Source organism: Arvicanthis niloticus, chromosome 2, assembly GCF_011762505.2.
Source record: "Arvicanthis niloticus isolate mArvNil1 chromosome 2, mArvNil1.pat.X, whole genome shotgun sequence".
NCBI lineage: Eukaryota > Metazoa > Chordata > Mammalia > Rodentia > Muridae > Arvicanthis > Arvicanthis niloticus.
The window spans coordinates 63725971-63741303 of NC_047659.1; the positions used below are offsets into that span (position 1 = coordinate 63725971).

Consider the following 15333-nt stretch of genomic DNA (forward strand, 5'->3'; position numbering starts at 1 on the left):
AGCCCCAGCTGCTCTGAGTGCAGTGTCTCCTCTAGGATGTCTCAGGGTAAGGTGTCTACTTGAGAGCAGACCAACTAGGTGTTCACTGCTCTGAGTGCAGTGGTTCCTCTAGAATGTCTCAGGATAAGGTGACTGCTGCTCTGGGTTCCGTGGCTCCACTAGGATGACTCTGGGTATGATGTCCCCTGCTCTGAGGTCGGTAGCCTCTCTAGGATGCCTCAGGATACAGTTTCCACAAGGGTGCAGACCCGCTGGGTGTCTGCTTCTTTGAGGACACTGACCCCTCTGGGCTGACTCTGGATGCAGTTTCCACAAGGGTACAGACCCGCTGGATGCCTGTTCCTGCCACCGGGATCTGAAGAGGGGCAGAAGGGGAGTGGAATTCCACAAGGGCAGGGTTTTGGTACCTGGGGACGGGGGGCAGGGTGGTGGTGGTCCTGAGAGCTTCCTACTCCCAGATGTGGGTCTGGTGCATAGGGCAGTGCCCCACTGGCCTTACCTGCCTCCCTGAGGACACTGGCCTCCCAGGGATGGTTCAGGATATAGTCTCCCCAAGGGTGCAGACCCTGCTGGCTGAGTGTCTGCTCCCGCTACTGGGATGGATCCGGAGAGGGACGGAAGGCACATTTCTGTATTAATGTTCATTTTGATTAGACACCTGTCTGCTCCTGACACCTTCCCATCTTAGATTCTAAGAAGAAGTTGAGCATCTTTGGAGTTACTCCAGTTGTGGTGAGACAGCCACTAGGCAAGAATTGCCTCTTTTCATCTACAGACAAATAAACACACAACACTACAAAACAAGACAAAATAAAACAAAAAAAACAGCAATTCATTAACTAAATCCAGCATTAAAACAGTATTTCTTGAACACATGGTCTCCTGTGGGTTGGACAGTAGCAGTATCTAAGCCTGCAGTAGTTTCATGCATCCTAGAGATGGCATTAGGGCAGCAGTGTGACTTCCCAAGTTAGGACTATATTAAAGAGAGTGGGCTTCATCTGGTCAGACAGCTCAGTACCCATTTTAAATCTCTTCAACTCACCCTATTTGAGGTATATTAGAAACATCGATAGAAAAATACAGGGGTGGTGACCACAGCAATCAGGTGGATGTTGTTACAGTAAGTGACTGTGCGGGATTTCCCATACCATCCTCTTCCTGAAGATGGGCATGTGCTGCTGAGAGAAGGTGATAGTTTGGTCTCTAGTGATGTAATCAGCATATTTACAGGTGAACATCCCACAGTCACTCCCATTCAGTTGCTAAGGAATTTCCTCTGCTGTCATACTATATTGCTTCCACTCCAAAGGGTCCAGCTTGATGCTCCTTTGTGTCTTGCTCTCATTTTGCAAATATTGGAAGATGGTCTCACAGATAGTCTTCCCTGTCTGTTCCATTGAATCAAGGTATAAAATACTTTATTTTCTCAAATCGATTACCACCAGGCTCCAATGTACCTTCCGGTGAATAGACACCAAGATAAGTTCTTTGTCAAAGAGATTGATTCCTCCAGTCCATCTTTTCACAGAACTGTAATCGCTATGCTTTAGCTTGGGGTAAAAGAAAGTGCTAAACACATGAAGAGCTGAGTAGCCTTGGTTTTCATTTCTCTCAACCAGAAGGTTCATGTAGAAATTGATGACCTCATCATTGAGCCATTGACCATTCTCGAGAGTCTGGATATCTCCTCGGGTGATTTGCAACTTGAATCCCCTACTTAAGATTTCCTTTTGGGGTCCTGGACCCAGTGCATTCTTAATTTTCTTCTCCATGTGCTCTGTAACACGAAAATTTTGATCCACTTCTCTGCCCTTTTCTTGGTTTGTGAGAGGCTTTTTCTCTACCACAAGTACTGCCATCTTGTTGGGGAGTGACCTATCGCCTCCGTCACTATCCAGGATGACTAGAGCTGGTGTTCCCGTTAAGTCAGGCTCCAAGCTGTTCCCCTTTCTTCCTTCATGGTTTACACCACCTTTCTTTTGTGTAACAGACTTATTCTCTGAACACCTCTCGTTCTCTCTCTCTCTCTCTCTCTCTCTCTCTCTCTCTCTCTCTCTCTCTTCTCTCTTCTCTCCCCCCCCCCCGCCCCTGTCTGGTGTAGATGGTTCTGGATCTCTCTGCATTATTTCTGATCCATGACTGTGCCCTGACACGCCTCCTTTGATCTTGGAGATGTCTGTAAGGATGGCATGAGGCCTGTGTGGGTCTGACCTTACATGATGGTCACGTTTAAGGTGTTGAAGTAATCTTCCGTGCTTTGCCTTTGGGGGGCTTTGTTCGTTTTTTTCCATGATGGAATAGGGGTGCTTGTGACCCTTGTGACCATCAGCAGGCTTCCTCTCAGTCACAGCCTGCTCTGGAGGACCTTTGGTACACTCTAGGGGTTTTAGTTGTCTTGGACTCTCTTCCTGGGATTTCTGTACCTGACTCTTGCCCGGCTGGTCTCTTTGAAGCTCTAGGTCTTAATGGACCTAGGGCTTCTTCCAAGCATCGCCGGCTTCTTTAAATACCATCTCTGTTCTATCCTGGCATTTCCTTTTTGAACTTTGTCCCAAAGCTTCAGACTCTGTCTCTGTCCCATTTCCATCCTTGTATTTCTGTTTTTTGAGCTTTTCATAAAGCTTCGTGCTTCATCTCCACCCCAGGCTGTTTAGGTTGCCACATGGAGAACTGCTTGGATTGCTTTTTCGACAGTACCAGCCTTTCTGATTTCCAAGAACCATATGCCTGGCTCTGGGTTGGTATTCTTGGGTTGTTCGCCCTGATGTAAAAGAATCACTTCTTCCAGTAGATGATTGGTTCAAGGTCGGAAACCTATTAGGCTCAGGAGAGCTCTTCTCAACAGAGTTGACTTTACACATCAGGGTTAAAGAAATGAGATAATTAAGCTGTCAATATCGGAAACCTATTGGTGAATAGTCAGATGTTGGCAGTTCACCAGGGTTCACTCTGGGAAACTCTGAGGAGTTCTAAGAATACTTCCTCAGCAGTATTCTTCTAGGGTGTTGTAACCAGCTACCCAAAATTTCAAAATTGGACTAATTGTTCTAGTTAATCACTATTAAGACAACAGGCCTAAACCTAGCAGCTAACACATCAGAGCCAACCTCACGAATGATGTCTAACTCAGGGGGCTGCCCCTAGTCACAGCCTTCAAGGTTCCATAGCTGGTTATGATGTCACCTGAAAGAACGCAAATCAACGTTTCTGGATGGTGGAAGCCTTCCCTAACCCAAACTGGGTCCAGGATTTCAGAGTGCTCTCTTGCCCAAGTTGGAAGTTTGAATGAGTTGATACATATCTCAGTTCCCTTCAGCAGAGCACAGGGTTACCTAAATCATCTCAACATAGATCAGCTGGTCCTAACTAGTACATTTGTCTTTTAGGAAACTATCCCATGGTGGTCAATTATAGAAGACAAAATATAAGTAAGTGCCCTTCAAAATATCTTCTCACAATATGCTGGCTAATTACAAAGAATAAATAGAATTTTACAGTTATAAAACCTAGTAGGTACTGTTGTGTGACAAAACTCTTTTCTTCTCTGGATAAGGAACTCAGGGGAGAACAAAATGCACATACCACCAAAGTCCTAGTTGTTGAAACAATAAGTTTATTATATGGGTGAAGGATTGCTTACAGGAGCAGAAATGACTCAAAGACAGCTGCATCACCAAATCCCACCCAGCATGGGTGACAGCACAATAAGCTGGGAACCTGGAGAAACTGCACAGCCTGTAGATGGCTTAACAGGCTGGAGAATGTCCTGTTCAGGTACTTCAGCTGGTCTAAACTTCTTCCAGACAGCTTGTATGAGGTTGGGTCTTTTGAGAGTCTTCTTTGCTGCTCAGCTTACTTTTATCTGAGAGGGACTCTCAGCTTTTATTGCTCTCTGACAGCAAAGGAGCCTAGTGAATCTGATCAGTTTCAGGGACCATTTTGAGCTGTTTTGAGTTGCAATCCCTCCTGAGGAGCTTCCCTTCAGAGCAAGTGAAGGGTGGAATGGTTCAGTAGTTCAATATTGGAGGAAATTTGCGAAGCTGGTGCAAAGGATCAGTATATTGCCCTAAGAGAATAAATAAAATCTCACCATTGTAAATAGGATACATCTTTCTATCCATCACTACTTCAGTTACAATCCTAGCAATAACATAAGCCCTGAACTCCTCCCTAGAAAACAATAGGAAGAATTCAATTGTATCTGTGTTACAGAGCAAGCACTTTAACCACTGATCTATCTCTGGCCCCTTGAGCAGCTCTTTGACCTACTTTCAAAAATACATTCTTCTTCAAAAATATGAGAAAAAGACTTGAGACACATATTATTTGTTTTTTCCACTGAAAATATTAACAAATTGTGTAAGTATATTTATACCAATGTTTTACTGTAAGGAAAAATGTAATTTTTTTCTGTAAAAGGTTTGAATTTCTTGTGATTGTTAAAAAAAAGTCATCACTTGTGCCATAGACAAGAGAGTATATATTATTTCTTGTTCATTCCTAAGGCAGAAGAATAGTGGCTCTCATCATACATATGCCGAATTATTAAGGGTTTAACAGACCAGTATCTTTTTAAAGGACAGTAGCCTTTTTCTTTCTTTTTTTATGATTACAAGAAATGATTTACTTTTTGTAGTAGGTCAAAAGGTTATTATGGTTGATAATGATTTAGGTAAAAACCTTCAATGTATGATTATTCTTCATAATTGCAAACAAAACAAAACAAAAGGAATAATGAAGACCAAAAATGAGAGAAAACAACCCATCAGTAATTTAGAAATGGCTGAAGGCATGAATTTCCACTCACAGAGATTAGGTTACTTAATAGCTATTTGCCATTAGAATCTTATAGTAAATTCTTTTTTTTATTTTTTTATATTTTATTTACATTTCAGATGCCATCCCTTTCCCCATTTCCCCTCCCTAGAGAACCCCTATCCCATGCCCCTTTTTCCTTTTTGCTTTTATACAATTTCTATAAATGTTAATCAAAGGCTTTATAAGTTTGGTAATGCTCAGTCAGAAGTGTAACCCAATACCCAACCTAGATATAAAAACTATCTTTGACTGGTGGAGACACGTGAACATCTGCCTCCATGTCCCCCCTCTCTTTCTCTCTCTTTTTCTCTCTCATCACCTAGCTTCTCCTCTCCTTCATCTTCTCTCCTTACTCTTCCTCTTGGTACTCCTTCCCCTTTAGCTCCTCCTACATATCACCCTTCCTGTTAAAATAAAACTTTTTTCTCACAATACAATTAGAGCATACTTATTCCTAATTGTACCAGTGAGGTACAAGATAGTCCTAATACCCAGTCCATCATTTTGTTGACTAACCAGAACCTCTGCCATCTCTCCTAACTAAAACACTTAGTTTTGAACCTGGCTTTTTTTTTCTTGTAGTAGCCTTTTTCTACCTATTAAATTCTTGGATTATTTCAAAATAATATCAAAATCCTTGTGTGCCTTTGTGAGGTCTTCTGTAACCATTTCAAAGAAAGTCAAAAACCTCAAAAATTATTGTTTACTATCCCAAGTTTCTAAACATTGACAGGCTTACCACAGTGCTTGAGTTTAAAACTGTGATTATAAGGGTAGATTTGAGGAAATATCTGTATCCTAGGCCTCTCTTGTCTATCTTTCTTGAGGCTTGGCCTATTCAGTGCTCATTCAGTGCTAGAAAAGCTCTGCTATGCTCTTGTGTAGTCCCATTTCTTTTCTGTGTAGAGAATATTTTGGTAGTGGTACTTCCCAAACCCTTTATTAAAATACAACATCCTTGACCGATGGGGGTCTCTAGAATGACAGAGGAGCAAAAAGCTGCACTTTCCAAGTTAGATTCCACAGAGATGTTTGATTTCTTACAGCTCCATGTATTTGCTGCATTTATGCACAGCATTTATTTATATTTACTGTTTTACTTGGTCAAAAATTAAATTGGTTAAAGCTTTTAAAATGATATCTATAGCAAAGAGGTTGAAAGGACTTAAGAGTTTTTCTAGTGCTTGCATGTGTTGCTGCCTAGGTATTTATTATGTCAATGACCATATGGATTTAAGTTCAATGGAAAAGAATTCTATCAAGTAAGTATATTAGTAGTGATCACATCTTTTCACAGATTATTTTATAATTTTATAAGGTAGATTTTTTTTTCAGTTTTTAAAGAAATTCTTTCACTCTGCCACCCATGCTGCTATTGTCCCTGCTTTCCTTTCTGGAGTCACAAGGACACATCCTGCTCAGCCTCAGGTAGTCTTTTCCTGAATTACTGGCTATTTAGCTATTTTTAAAGGTTTATGTGGTTTAATGGAGGCATGTGGTTTCAGCTTTCATTTTCTAAGGGCAAATCCATGTCTTTCCTGCTTGATCTGAGTCTGTAGGTATTACAAATTAACATTCCAACATCCTTTCTAGAAAATATTAAATGTCATTTTTAGCAGCATACTTACACTTCTCTGTTACACTATGAAATTGTTTCAAGAAGATTAGCAACATATGGACTATACAGCAAGTAAAAATACAACAGTGTTCCCCATCAAATAGAAAGGAGCTTTTGCCTTCATCATTCCCAGGAAATAGGGTGTGACAAGGACCACACTCAGCTTGGAGAGGAGTTCCTGTGGAATGAGTGTTTGTGAGTGACGAAAGAACAACTTGGATTCTGGGGGATCCATAGAACCCATAGCCAGCGCTAGCATGCCCCTTCCGCAGCTCGCACCTCCGGCAGTCTGAGGCCTGCGAGTGAGTGCACCTAGGAGCCCCCCAGACACATTCTGGGGGATCCATAGAACCCATAGCCAGTGCTAGCACGCCCCTTCTGCTGCTCGCCCCTCCTGCAGTCTGAGGCCTGCGGGTAAGTGCACCCAGGAGCCCCCCAGACACATTCTGGGGGATCCAAAGAACCTATAGCCAGCGCTAGCACGCCCCTTCCGCAGCTCACCCCTCCTGCAGTCTGAGGCCTGTGGGTGAGTGCACCCAGGAGCCCCCCAGACACACTCTGGGGGATCCATAGAACCCATAGACAGCGCTAGCTGCTGCTCGCCCCCCCTCCGGTCTGAGGCCTGCAGGGTCTGAGTCCCAGACCAGACCTCTACCAGGTCTGCAGTTGTGTGGACCCCGGATTCCACCTGAGACATACTGGAAGGTCCGCTCAACCCAGAGCCACAGAGGAACAACTGAACTCAGAGTGTCAGACAACATACCCTGAGATATCCAAGAGGAGACACTGCACCCAGAACAGCAGACATCTAGCTGGACTGCTACCTTGGAGGCACCATATCCTGAGGCATCCTAGAGATACCACTGTAATCAGGGCAGCTGGAAAAAAATCACAAAGACATCTGGACTCCTAGAAGACCAAACACAAGCGAGACAACTGGAAAGACAGGCTTCAATCAGAGACAGAAGTACGGGTAGCACTAGAATTAACCAGATGGCAAAAGGCAGGCGTAAGAACGTAAGCAACAGAAACCAAAGTTACATGGCATCATCAGAACCCAGTTCCCCCATCATAGCAAGCCCTGAACACCCCAGCACACCAGAAAAGCAGGATTCAGAATTAAAATCACTTCTCATGATGATGATAGAGGACTTTAAGAAAGACATAAATAACACTCTCAAAGAACAGATAGAAACCCTTAGAGAGGAAACACAAAAATCCCTTAAGGAATTACAAGAAAATGCAACCAAACTGGAGAAGGAATTAAACAAAACCATGCAGGATCTAAAAACGGAAGTAGAAACAATAAAGAAATCACAAAGGGAGAACACCCTGGAGATAGAAAACTTAAAAAAACGATCAGGAGTCATAGATACAAGTATTACCAACAGAATACAAGAGATGGAAGAGAAAATCTCATGTGCAGAAGATACCATGGAAAACATAGACACAACTGTCAAAGAAAATGCAAAATACAAAAAGCTACTAACCCAAAATATACAAGAAATCCAAGACACAATGAGAAGGCCAAACCTAAGGATAATAGGAATAGATGAGGGGGAAGACTCCCAACTTAAAGGACCAGTAAATATTCTCAACAAAATTATAGAGGAAAACTTCCCTAACCTAAAGAAAGAGATGTCCATAAATATACAAGAAGCCTACAGAACTCCAAATAGTTTAGACCAGAAAAGAAATACTTCCCACCACATAATAGTCAAAACATCAAATGTACAAAACAAAGAAAAAATACTAAAAGCAGTAAGGGAAAAAGGCAAAGTAACATATAAAGGCAGACCTATAAGAATTACACCAGACTTCTCACCAGAGACCATAAAAGCCAGAAGATCCTGGACTGATATCATACAGACCCTAAAAGAACATAAATGTCAGCCCAGACTACTATACCCAACAAAACTGTCAATCATTATTGATGGAGAAACCAAAATATTCCATGACAAATCCAAATTTACACAGTATCTCAACACAAACCCAGCACTTCAAAGGATAATTGGTGGAAAACTCCATCACAAGGAGCGAAACTACAACCTGGAAAAAGCAGGAAAATAATCTTCCAAAAACCGTAAAAGAAGGTAGCTACACAAACATATCTCCACTGCCAATAACAAAAATAACAGGAAACAACACTCATTTTTCCTTAATATCTCTTAATATCAATGGACTCAATTCTCCAGTAAAAAGACATAGACTATCAGACTGGATACGTAAACAGGACCCAACATTTTGCTGCATTCAGGAAACGCACCTCTGTGGAAAGGACAGACACTACCTCAGAGTAAAAGGTTGGAAAACAATCTACCAAGCAAATGGTCCCAAGAAACAAGCTGGAGTAGCGATTCTAATATCAAATAAAATCAGTTTTCAACCAGAAGTAATCAAAAAAGATAAAGAAGGACACTTCATATTCATGAAAGGAAAAATGTACCAAGAGGAACTTGCAATTCTCAACATCTATGCCCCAAATGTAAGGGCACCCACATACATAAAAGACACTTTACTAAAACTTAAAGCATACATTGCACCCTACACAATAATAGTGGGAGATTTCAACACCCCACTCTCAGCTATGGACAGATCATGGAAACAGAAACTAAATCGAGACACAATGAAACTAACAGAAGTTATGAACCAATTGGACTTAACTGACATCTATAGAACATTTCATCCTAAAACAAAAGAATACACCTTCTTCTCAGCACCTCATGGTACCTTCTCGAAAATAGACCATATAATTGGTCACAAAACAGGCCTCAACAGATACAAAAAGATTGAAATAATCCCCAGCACCTTATCAGACCACCATGGATTAAGACTTGTCTTTGACATGGACAAAAACATCAGAAAACCGACATACACTTGGCAACTGAACAATGCTCTACTCAATGATAACTTGGTCAAGGAAGAAATTAAGAAAGAAATTAAAGACTTTTTAGATTTAAATGAAAATGAGGACACATCATATCAAAACATGTGGGACTCATTGAAAGCAGTATTAAGAGGAAAAATCATAGCTCTAAGTGCTCACAAAAAGAAAGTGGAAAGAGCATACATCAACAACTTGAAAGCAAACCTGAAAGCATTAGAACAAAAAGAAGCTAGTATACCCAAGAGGAGTAGACGGCAGGAAATAGTCAAACTCAGGGCTGAAATCAACCAAGTCGAAACAAAAAGAACTATACAAAATATCGACAAAACCAGGAGCTGGCTCTTTGAGAAAATCAACAAGATAGACAAACCCTTAGCCAGACTAACAAAAGGGCGCAGAGACAGCATTCAAATTAATAAAATCAGAACTGAAAAGGGAGACATAACAACAGAAACAGAGGAAATTAAAAAAATTATCAGATCCTACTACAAAGGCCTATACTCAACAAAATTGGAAAATCTGGAGGAAATGGACAATTTTCTAGATAGATACCAGGTACCAAAGTTAAACGAGGAGCAGATAAACCACATAAACAGTACCATAACGCCTAAAGAAAAAGACACAGTCATTAAAAATCTTCCCACCAAAAAATGTCCGGGGCCAGATGGTTTCAGTGCAGAATTCTTTCAGACCTTCAAGGAAGACCTAATACCAATCCTCTTCAAGTTATTCCATCGAATAGAAACAGAAGGAACAATACCCAATTCATTCTATGAAGCTACTATTACACTCATACCTAAACCACAGAAAGACCCAACAAAGAAAGAGAACTACAGACCAATCTCTCTTATGAATATTGATGCAAAAATACTCAATAAAATTCTCGCAAACCGAATCCAACAACACATCAAAACAATTATCCATCAAGATCAAGTAGGCTTTATCCCAGAAATGCAGGGATGGTTCAATATTCGGAAATCCATCAATGTAATCCACTACATAAATAAACTCAGAGAGAAAAACCACATGGTCATATCACTAGATGCTGAGAAAGCATTTGACAAAATTCAACATCCCTTCATGTTAAAAGTCTTGGAAAGATCAGGAATACAAGGCCCATATCTAAACATAGTAAAAGCAATATACAGCAAGCCAGTAGCCAACATCAAACTAAATGGAGAGAAACTGGAAGCAATCCCACTAAGATCAGGGACTAAGCAAGGCTGCCCACTCTCACCTTACCTATTCAATATAGTACTGGAAGTCTTAGCTAGAGCAATTAGACAACAAAAGGAAGTCAAAGGGATACAGATAGGAAAGGAAGAAGTCAAAATTTCTCTATTTGCAGATGATATGATAGTATACTTAAGTGAACCTAAAACTTCCACCAGAGAACTCCTAAACCTGATAAACAACTTTAGCAATGTGGCTGGATATAAAATCAACTCAAACAAATCAGTAGCCTTCCTCTACTCAAAGGATAAACAGGCAGAGAAAGAAATCAGGGAAATGACACCCTTCACAATAGCCACGAATAAAATAAATTATCTTGGAGTGAATCTAACAAAGCAAGTGAAAGATCTGTATGACAAGAACTTCAAGTCTCTCAAGAAAGAAATTGAAGAACATCTCAGAAGATGGAAAGATCTCCCATGCTCCTGAAATGGCAGGATTAATTTAATAAAAATGGCTATCCTGCCAAAAGCAATCTACAGATTCAATGCAATACCCATCAAAATTCCAAATCAATTCTTCATAGAGATAGAAAGAGCAATTTACAAATTCATTTGGAATAACAAAAAACCTAGGATATCGAGAACTATTCTCAACAATAAAAGAACCTCTGGGGGAATCACCATTCCGGACCTAAAAATGTACTACAGAGCAGTAGTGATAAAAACTGCTTGGTATTGGTACAGAGACAGAAAGGACGATCAATGGAACAGAATTGAAGACCCAGAAATGAACCCGCACACCTATGGTCACTTGATATTTGACAAGGGAGCTAAATTCATCCAGTGGAAAAAGGACAGCATTTTCAACAAGTGGTGCTGGCTCAACTGGAGGTCAACATGTAGAAGAATGCAAATTAATCCATTCTTATCTCCTTGCACAAAGCTCAACTCCAAGTGGATAAAGGACCTTCACATAAAGCCAGGTACACTGAAAATATTAGAAGAGAAGTTGGGGAAGACCCTCGAATACCTAGGCACAGGGGAAAAGTTCCTGAACAGAACACCAATGGCTTATGCTCTAAGATCAAGAATCGACAAATGGGACCTCATCAAATTGCAAAGCTTCTGTAAGGCAAAGGACACTGTCAACAAGACAAAACGGCAACCAACAGATTGGGAAAAGATCATTACCAATCCTACATCTGATAGGGGGCTAATATCTAATATTTACAAAGAACTCAAGAAATTAGACGCCAAACAACAAAATAACCCCATTAAAAAATGGGGTACAGAGCTAAACAAAGAATTCTCAACTGAGGAAACTTGAATGGCCGAGAAGCACCTTAAGAAATGCTCAACATCCTTAGTCATCAGGGAAATGCAAATCAAAACAACACTGAGATACCACCTCACACCAGTCAGAATGGCTAAGATCAAAAACTCAGGTGATAGTAGATGCTGTCGAGGATGTGAAGAAAGAGGAACACTCCTGCATTGTTGGTGGGGTTGCAAGCTGGTACAACCACTTTGGAAGTCAGTCTGGCGGTTCCTCAGAAAATTGGACATAGCACTACCTGAGGACCCAGCTATACCACTTCTGGGTATATACCCAGAAAATGCCTCAACAAATAACAAAGACATATGCTCCACTATGTTCATAGCAGCCCTATTTATAATAGCCAGAAGCTGGAAAGAACCCAGATGCCCTTCAACAGAGGAATGGATACAAAAAATGTGGTACATTTACACAATGGAATATTACTCAGCTATTAAAAATAATGAATTCAAGAAATTCTTAGGTAAATGGATGGATCTAGAAAATATCATCCTGAGTGAGGTAACCCAATCACAAAAGAACACACATGGTATTTACTCACTGATAAGCGGAGATTAGCCCAAAAGTTTGAAACAACAAAGATTCAACTACCAGACGACATGAAGCTCATGAAGAAGAAAGAACAAGTGAGGATGCCTAGGTCTTTCTTAGAAGGAGTAACTAAATAACCAAGGGAGCAAATATGGAGACAAAGTGTGGGTCAGAATCTGAAGGGGGGGTTGTAGGGAGACCATTGTGTCTGGGTATTCATTCCATAGGCAGTCACCAAAAATAGACGCTGATAGGGATGTCAGGATGGGAAAGCTGACAGCAGCCTGATAAGGCTGTCTCCTTAGAGGTCTCTCAGAGTCGGACATACCCAGAGACAGATACCCACAGCTATCCATTAATCTGATCAAAGTTCCCAATGGAGGAGTTAGAGAGTAAATTGAGGGAACCGTGAACCATACGTGCTGGTGGCCCTGTGAGGAGAGCAAGAATACCAACCAGCCAGAGCTCCCCAGGGTCTAAACCACCAGCCCAGGTGCACATAGGGAGAGACACATGACTCCAGCTGTATATGTAGGGGAGGATGGCCCTGTTGGGCATAGGTGGGAGACAAGATCATTGGTACCCTGAAGGCTGAGCACTGAGGGGGGGGGAATCTGAGGGTGGGGAGGGAGGCTGGGGGTAGGTGGGTAAACACCTTCATAGAGGCAGGAGGAGGGGGGATGGGATAAGGGGTTCCTGGGTGGTGGGGGAAATATGGTAAGGGGATAAAATTTGAAATGTAAATATTATATCCAATAAAAGAGGGGAAAAATAGAAAAGCGGTTAGAACCAACACTCTTAATAAAATGTCAGCCCTCTTTTAAAAAAAAACTATCTTGATACTAAAATTTGTTTTGAGAATTGTATATTGCAGAATGATCAGCCTTGGTGTATCTACTCAACAAGCAAGCTGGGCAGACCTGCTCAAACCTCTGAGGTCCGTGAATTCCATCTGGAGGCAGCAAAGACACAGCATCAGAGGATTGTCAACTTGCTCTCCCCCCCACTCCTCTTCTAATATCTCAACGCCCATAATCAGCTTGAAGAAGCTAATGATGAGTCAGCGCCCCTATTCCCTGGGCATGGGGACTAAGGTGGTAAATGTTGGGCTGTCTCCCTAGGGAAAAGTAGTGGTTTTGTCGGAATAGAGAGGATTAGCTAGGGTTTATTGCATAGCCATAACCTATTAGTAGAAATCTGTATAATTAATATCAAGATGAAGATATAAATTCTTAAATGGTACCAATTTACTTTGTTTACAAATTTTAAGGTTTTCATTGGCATGAGCTTCTTAGTGATATAAGAGTGAGATGAATATTGTTACTCTCATAGGCATTGTACCAGTATAACACACTTAGGAATACAAAGCTTAGACCCAGTCCTTCTTTAACTTTTTTAATTGATTTGAGATGGTAAGCCTGTGAGTTAAGGGACTATAGCAAATTCATGACTTGGAGTTTATTATAAGGGTGTTCTCTATGTTTTATTTAGAAATAGCTGAGTGGAGTTAACAGGCAACAGTCCAGATTACCTTACATGGATAGCTGGTTTTCAAAACATCAGAAATCCTTAGAATTGACATGACAAACATTTCAGTATTAATGTTCATTTTCATTAGAGACCTGTCTGCTCCGGACAGCTTCCTATGTTAAATTCTAAGAAGAAATTGAGCATCCTTGGAGTTACTCCAGTTGTGGTGAGACAGCCACTAGGCAAGAATTGCCACTTTCCTTCTACAGACAAATTACTGTCCAGAAAAGGACACACTTGCAGAATAGTCGACTGATTATATCTGCCTAGACAGAGTAATCAGCCCTTAATAATTCTGCAGCACTAAGGTCTGTCAGATGATCCTGGGCCAGAAGGCAGAAGAACAGATGCTCCAACGTTTTGAAGTAGAGCGAATGTCCAGGTGTTCAGAGGTCTCTATAAATTGGCTAAGTTTTAGAAGCTATGCTTTGTGCTTCCCACAATTATAGTCAACTCAGTCATTCTGGATTTCTGATGGGGTTGAAAACTTATAGCTATTTACTTTGAGAGAAAAGATCTGAGTGTATGGTCATCAGCTGACATTCATCCTAAAGCCAAGGAAAAAGCCAGGTTCAGAACTAAGTGTTTTAGTTAGGATAGATGACAGAGGTGCTGGTTAGTCAACAAAAGGATGGACTGGGTATTAGGACTATCTTGTACCTCACTGGTACAAATAGGCATAATTATGCTCTACTTGTATTTTGAGAGAAAAGTTTCATTTTAACAGGAAGGGTGATGTGTAGGAGGAGCTAAGGTGGGAGGAGTACTGAGAGGAAGAAAAGGAGTAAGAAGAGGAGAAGAAGAAGGAGAGGAGAAGCTAGGTGATGAAAGAGAGATAGAGGGGGGAGACAGGGAAGCAGATGTTCATGTATCTCCACCAGTCAAAGATAGTTGATATATCTAGGTTGGGTAGTGGGTTACACCTCTGATTGAACAATACCAAACTTATAAAGCCTATGATTAACATTTCTTAAAAAAATGTATAAATGCAAAAAGGAAAAGGGGACATGGGATAGGGGTTTTCTAAGGGGGGGGGAATGGGGAAATGGGATGGTATCTGAATTGTAAATGAAAGATCTAATAAAAAAAAAAAAAAAGAAATGTTTACCAAAATCACTAAGGTTGAGATCATTAAAATCCTTTTTAAATTCAAAAAAAGAACAACTTGAAGTCAATCATGGGTACAAGCTAACAATGTTCTATTCTACTAGAGACAGCTCTCTAGATAGCTCATGCAGATAGCTTAGCTCTTGCAAACCAAAGCCCAGTCTTTTATTTACATATCAATTCAATCATTACCCGAGGTTCCATTTTGATTATGCTATGAATTGGCATTTTTATGACATTAGTCCCTTGATTCTTAAAAAGAGATAGCGAGTACATTTTCTTAATATAGCAAATGAATTCAGAGATCTGCCTGGTTTTGTAAGCATAG

The 15333-nt window shown here is 40.8% G+C and overlaps 1 pseudogene; it reads right to left on the reverse strand.

Moving 5' to 3' along the window:
* Positions 1 to 1118: 1118 nt before the first annotated feature.
* LOC117704701 (sentrin-specific protease 2-like) lies at positions 1119 to 2667 on the reverse strand (annotated as a pseudogene).
* Positions 2668 to 15333: the final 12666 nt, after the last annotated feature.